Source organism: Triplophysa rosa, linkage group LG19, assembly GCF_024868665.1.
Source record: "Triplophysa rosa linkage group LG19, Trosa_1v2, whole genome shotgun sequence".
Taxonomy (NCBI): Eukaryota; Metazoa; Chordata; class Actinopteri; order Cypriniformes; family Nemacheilidae; genus Triplophysa; species Triplophysa rosa.
In genome coordinates this window covers 20,657,827-20,664,248 of record NC_079908.1, presented here as the reverse complement: position 1 = coordinate 20,664,248, position 6,422 = coordinate 20,657,827, and the positions used below count along the sequence as shown (strand labels likewise).

Sequence of the window (6,422 nt, the reverse complement as noted above, 5' to 3'; positions counted from 1 at the left end):
AAATTGTAAAAACAAGTGATTACATGAAAAGGTTTGAAAGAGTACGGCTGTTGGGTAACATCCTGAGTTACAAACTGGAAGTATCCAGCGGCGTCCGGGATGCTGATATTTGGCATCCTTGTTTCTCAGCGAAGGACTTGGAGGATGCTGTGTTTCTAGGGTTACGTTAGTGACAGGCTGTCCAGGACGGGCGAGAGATGAAGTGATGGAGAGGATGGAGGAAGAGAGAGAGCTGCAGTCTGCAGGAAGACAGATCACACCAGGAACATTAATTAATCTCTGACAGTGACAGCTAACGTGTTATTGCCATCTGGAGAGTGAGGAACTTCAGGAGACTTGTGTGTCTGTGTCGTGTGTGTGTGTGTGTGTGTGTGTGTGTGTGTGTGTGTGTGTGTGTGTGTGTGTGTAAGACTTGGAGCTTGGCAGTGCTGTTATTGATGACAACAGTTCTCGCCAAAACGGCAAAGCGACTAAAAGGTGTTGAAGGAGGACATCACTTGCCCTGACCTTCACAAAGAAAGTGATAATTGTTTGCGTGCGTGTGTGAACATGTGTTTTGGCATGTAGAAGGCGTGACTTTTCGGCTGTCTTTTTAAATCGTCTCAGAATTCATAATTGTTCATTTAAATGCAGGGTTATGACAGGACTGTGGGAGGGGCGAATGAAATTTTGTCCTTGGGAATGAAGTCAGCCCAATAAGATTGACTATAGTGTAACCTGCTTATTCGAGCCAGATGACTCACTCATGACATTTACTGATAATAAACATCAACATTATATAGATATTAACACAACTCAACAAATAACATTGTCATTTTTAGTGATGTTTATCTAATCAAAACAATGAAATACATTTGTCTGTTTGTTTAAAATAACTTGAAAGTGATCAATCTGTCTCCAGATTTTGAGAACTGTGTGTCGTTAACTGACGTTCCACAAGAGGGCGAACCAACAATTTACAACAAAGATGAAGCTGTAGAAAAGGAACAATATGACCACCAGAGGGCATCCGAAATCACAGAAAATGAATGCCTGTAGATGTAGAAAATGACTCTTTAAAGAAAGAGTCTTGAATGGGCGAAATTCTGCTACTAGATAGCTCAGTTGTCCCTTACAAAATATACTGGTGAAATGATGTTGGGTTGTTTCTTTTGGTTTAATTAACGTTTTTTAATGTGTGTTTTCAACAGCATCAATACAAACAGAAAAGGTTCCAGAAAAAAGCTGCGATGTTAATAAAAAAACACTAAAAAACAATACAAATAGTTAATAAGCGGAATAAATAGAAAAAAAATATTTTCATGTTTTACAAAAAGTATAAATAAAAAAGCAAATTCCATTTAATGTTTAAAACTTTAATGAAGTAAATACATATTAAGGTAGAACACAATAACACTCAACCTATATAGTATTATATTCATAATAAAAAGATCTGTATTTTTTATGTTTTAAAACAAGCCTTGCCACAGTATTAAACAAATGTATAAATGTTTCCAAAAGCTAATAACGTAATTTTAAAATAACATTGAAATATAACAAAATAATTACATTATTTATTTATTTCACAATTTAATAATGCTCAACAAAACATTTCTTATGAATACATTTTCTATTACAGACCAGTCTACAGTAGTGGGCCAAAAGTAAAATTTGTACGACATTTCTTAGACTACATTATCAAAATACGAGTACAAAAGATTGTACAAAATGGAGAAAACACTAAACTCGTTAGGTATTTATTGACAAAATTATTTGACAAAAAAGGCAAACCACAGCATTTCATGAAATATCAGAGGAAATAAAGCAAACATTGAGCAGCCTACAGTTTATCAGTTATTAATATGTTGTTGATCGTCTCTTGCACTATAAACAAAATCCGTAAAAGAACGGATAAAGTGCTGACAGAAAATTACCAGTACATTTTCCTTTATTTTAGGGACATTTCCGTCAATGCTAAAATGTAATTTAATGCAGTGCAAACTGTAAAATACTGGTAAAAAAACCTGTAAAAAACTGTAAAAAACTGTAAAAAAAAAAATTTGTCCCCTACAGCAGTCATTCCAATTCCAATACCTCTTCAATGGCCTATTATATTTGAATAAAAATTCTCAATTTTCCAAAGTTGGACATCGCTACTTTATCTTCTCTTTGAACTCGACTTCCCACAATCCTTGGCTACCACGAGCGCGCGCTGTCAGCAAACCGGACCAAACGTCACATTCCAGCATTCTCCCTCCCTGCGCATGAGTGTGTTTGGATGTGTGTATTAGGCTAATCTTTTCCCTCCCGTACGCCTCTCTGTCCCCGGGAACCTCTCATGACAGGGCGGATCTGAGCCCGGCGGACACCCGCAGCCCCGATCGCGGATCTCGGGTGAGTATTCGCGGGATTACGGGTGTTTGTGAGGTCGGTTTTGGGTGTTTACAGGCGTAACCAGCAATGGTCAGACGCGCTCGCGCTGCGGGTATGCTCAGTCTGTAGTGACGCGCGCGACCGGATGGAGGGACTGTGATACATTGTAACACTTCACGCTCATTATGCGGTTACTTTGTATTTCATCGAGCCTCTGATGTTCAGCGGCGGTGCTTTGATCACACAGATGCGCGTGATTAAACCTGTTGACAGTCTCTTCTGCTGATGTGTGTGTGTGTGTGTGTGTGTGTGCGTGTGTGCGCGCGGGCGCGCGCGCGCTCTTAGCTAGCTTATTGTCTCTAATAGCTGCTGTTTTTACTTTTTAAAGCGACGATGACACAAGAGAGATCGATCACATACGCGAAAGCATCTGTTCGTGTATAAACATCTGCATGTCACGAGAGCTCGTGCAATCACAGAGCAGGTTCTGGACAGTACTGGTATTGATCTCCGGTGGTTGCATCAGATGTGTTAAGGGCACCGGACACGGGCAGGGCCGTGCACACGCCTGGATTCAGTGAAACGGCTGCCATCATCAGCTGGTTTTACACTGCGTGTGTTATGGAGAGTCTGATGATAAGCATGTCTGAATGTGATCAGTCACAGTCTGCAGATCAGCTGTCTGATGATTTATCAGATCATGAATGCTGGCTTATTCAATTTTACAGTACAACGTAGGCTTGTCAAGCAAGAAAGCGTTATTTATCTCAAAATCAACCTTTACAGAAACCTGTAAATGTGACGTATGTCATGGGAATCAAACCCAGATCAGGATCCAGGACAAGTGCTGTGTCATATCTGCGTTATTTCATAGTTGGGGCCTAAAGTAGCGCAGTATATCCGTACATACATTAGCAGTGAAAACACTGAACGCACAGGCCTCAGTTTATGATATTTCAATCTGTGGATCAATCTATGGTTCTGGAGTCATAAACACACCAGACTGCAGGCTCAGAGACGCTATATAAGAAGCTATAAAATACTGTGATTTCCATAGAATCTGTTGTGGAGCGTGTGTGTCGAGGGAAAGAGAGACGTGTCTACAGCAGTATGTTTTAAAGCAGTTTAGACACTAAACACAAATCACTACAGGCAAGAATAGAAGCGCTCAGATTAAGCATGAGAATGTGATTAAACAATATTTTTGGCTAATCTGTGAACCAACAGTTTGAATCAATCCGTGTTAGACTGAAGAGACTGAAAGGTCACATTCTGACCTGCGTGTGTGTGTTGAGAAATAGATTCAAGTCGGACTGCTGTTCTTCTTACATTCGATCTGATAAGAGCCGATCACATGAAACAAACTCATCCCAGGAGAATTCATCAAATGAATGGAATGGTCTGATAGACTCACATGAGGGTAGCGTGTCATGAAACGTGTATGGTAAATAGTGTTATCATCATCACGTTTCTTTCCAACTGAAATCTTTATTTGATAAGTGTTTGTCAGACACGGTTTCAGTGAGGTCTCATTCGTCTTGTGAATGACATGTGAGGCTTTCACAAGAAGGGCTTTGTTTTTAAACCGAACAATGCTGATAGGGCTGTTTTCAGCTCGCGTCCCGTCCATCATTGTTTTTCCAATCCCTGCTGCCCTAATCATGCACTGAGATTCTGATTGGTTCGGTATGTGTGAGGTGGAATGCGTGTGCACTTCCTGTTTCATCGGCCAATCAGAGCAGCTGCAGACGCTCATCACATTTGTTGTGATTCAGTGATTTAGTGTTTGTGTGTGGTCGTGGCCTGTGGTTTTCAACTTTGACTGATGCACATTATGTATGTTCACTTCAGAATATTCATCGCATGTAGTTAGAATGCTTGTTTTACCGAAAATGTTTTGTCATTAGTTCACTTGGAACGGAAGCTCACACAGTCGCCTCATTACATTTGTGAAGTGAATATTGATACTGCAGGCCGCTGTATGTGGTTGCTCATGCGTGTGTGGTGTGACCTTTGTGACCTTCACATGAGAAGAATGAGAAGAAACCATTTACATCTAATTGTTGGAGGTGAATGTAATGTGTTTGCATTATCTATTGAAGTTGGTTTTGTTTTAGTTTTACATTTTAAACTTTTAGAAACCTTTATCTATAGTGACATACAACAGATTTTGTCAGTAATGTGTGATATTATATTGGGCGATTCTCACGAAATCTTGGTTTCAAGTTGTCAAACATGATTTTCTTGAAAACACTTATATCAACAAATTCCCTTTATAATCATTTAAAACAAGATATGACATTTCAAAACATTTACTGACAGTTTAATACAATTTAAAAAAGAATGTTTACAAAAAAGCCTTAAAAATTCTCATTACCGTAACCATTTAAAACTGTCAATCTCATTGCATGTTTTGCTAAAAACAAGGGAAGTCATGATGCCTAAGCAATTAATCATACATAATAAGACATGAATTTTATTTGAATAGAATATTATACATGTAAAATTTCTTTAAACGTAAAAAACTACCAGTGTCGGTAATGAAAAGGGAGAACGAGAATATTACGTTTTTAACAAGAAAAATATAAAGTAATTTGTTAACTTGTTAGCAAGGTTCTAGTAGATGTGTTTCTTCACATAAAAACAAACTTAATATTAATATCGTTGTGTGTGTTTAAACAGTCTTTAAAAAACGTCACGGAGGATGAGAATATCAGTCCTGGACACTTCTTTCTTCCACTATTTCTTGTTCATTTTTATTATACATGAATATTCTGTCAATCATTTTTTTCCTCATTTTTTGTGGACTTCCAAATGGTTGTCACAATATTTTATATCTCTAATATGTAACTCTTATTTAAATGAAGACATATAATACACAAATACGGTTATGAGAATTCCAGCAGAAAAAGCAATAAATTACATAAATTATTCATCACTATGTCAAAATTATGTTTTGTCCAAGGTAGAGAACACAATTATCTTTATTATGAGAATTTTTTGTGTTACCGAATTGTATGTTTTATAGTTCTTTAATCTTACCTGCCATGTTTCAGTGGTTTAGTGAGAATCACTCAATTAGGAACATGCACAGATGCATTTACCACCAAGCTTGTGTTGACATCTTTATTTTGTCCTGTTATACTGTATTATTCTGTACAGAGTCATTGTTCTGTGATCAATACCAGTCGTAGGTCTGATGTTTGGAGGCGAGTTGAGTGAGTTATGTAAGTTTAGTGTAGTGTGGTTTGGCAGCCTGTCTGTACACCTGTGGCTGTTTGTGTTGTGTTGTGAGAAAGAGTTTGCTTCTGATGTACACACGCTGTTTTTTGTGTTGTGTTGTGATGTTGATCGTGTGTCCAAGAACATGCAGTGAAATGTTTGGCAGAGGCTGTAACACACATCAGAGGACAATAGATCTTTTGTTTCTGTTGTTCTGAAGTTTCATCATCTCCATCACTAAAGCCTTTCTGACAGCGACCTCTTTGTCCTGGGGATTTCTGAACATCACCCCAGAAGCCATCTCATTGATTGACAGGTCACGTGGTATATTGGGCAGATGGAGACTGAACAATGTGTCTGTTTTACACAACAGCGTTTGGAACAGTGAATCTGGACATGACAGAATTGATTAGAATCTGTTTTGTGATGAGACGCACGCACACGCACACGCACACTCACACACACACGCACACACACACACATGTTGGGTTTCCATGTTTTATGGGGACATTCCATAGACACAATGTTTTTTATACTGTACAAACTGTATATCATATTCCCTACCCCTAACCCTAACAATCACACACAACTGTCTGCTCTTTTACATTTTCACAAAAGTTCATTCTGTATGATTTATAAGCTCGTTTCCTCATGGGGACCAAAAAATGTCCCCACAAGGACAAGGGTTTTGGATATTGCCATCTTTGTGGGGACATTTTGTCCCCATACCGTAGGGTTTACCCTTCCCACACACACACGCACACACACTCACACACTTTCCTGATGTCAGCGTTGCATTGGTGCTGATGTGACTGAAGGGTCGTCCTGACAACCAGCTGACATCATCA

General features: G+C 38.7%; 1 protein-coding gene across 4 annotated transcripts in view; it reads left to right on the top strand.

Annotated features, from left to right (window-relative positions):
- The first annotated feature begins 2,208 nt into the window (after positions 1-2,208).
- ctif (CBP80/20-dependent translation initiation factor) overlaps positions 2,209-6,422 on the top strand; it is a 38,532-nt gene continuing 34,318 nt past the window's right edge. For 2 of the 4 annotated variants that reach the window (XM_057360268.1, XM_057360267.1), the window contains exon 1: positions 2,209-2,373. The gene's annotated coding sequence lies outside the window, so the exon portion shown is untranslated. The remainder of the gene's footprint in view (positions 2,374-6,422) is intronic. The other 2 variants (XM_057360269.1, XM_057360270.1) reach the window with 2 other exon arrangements.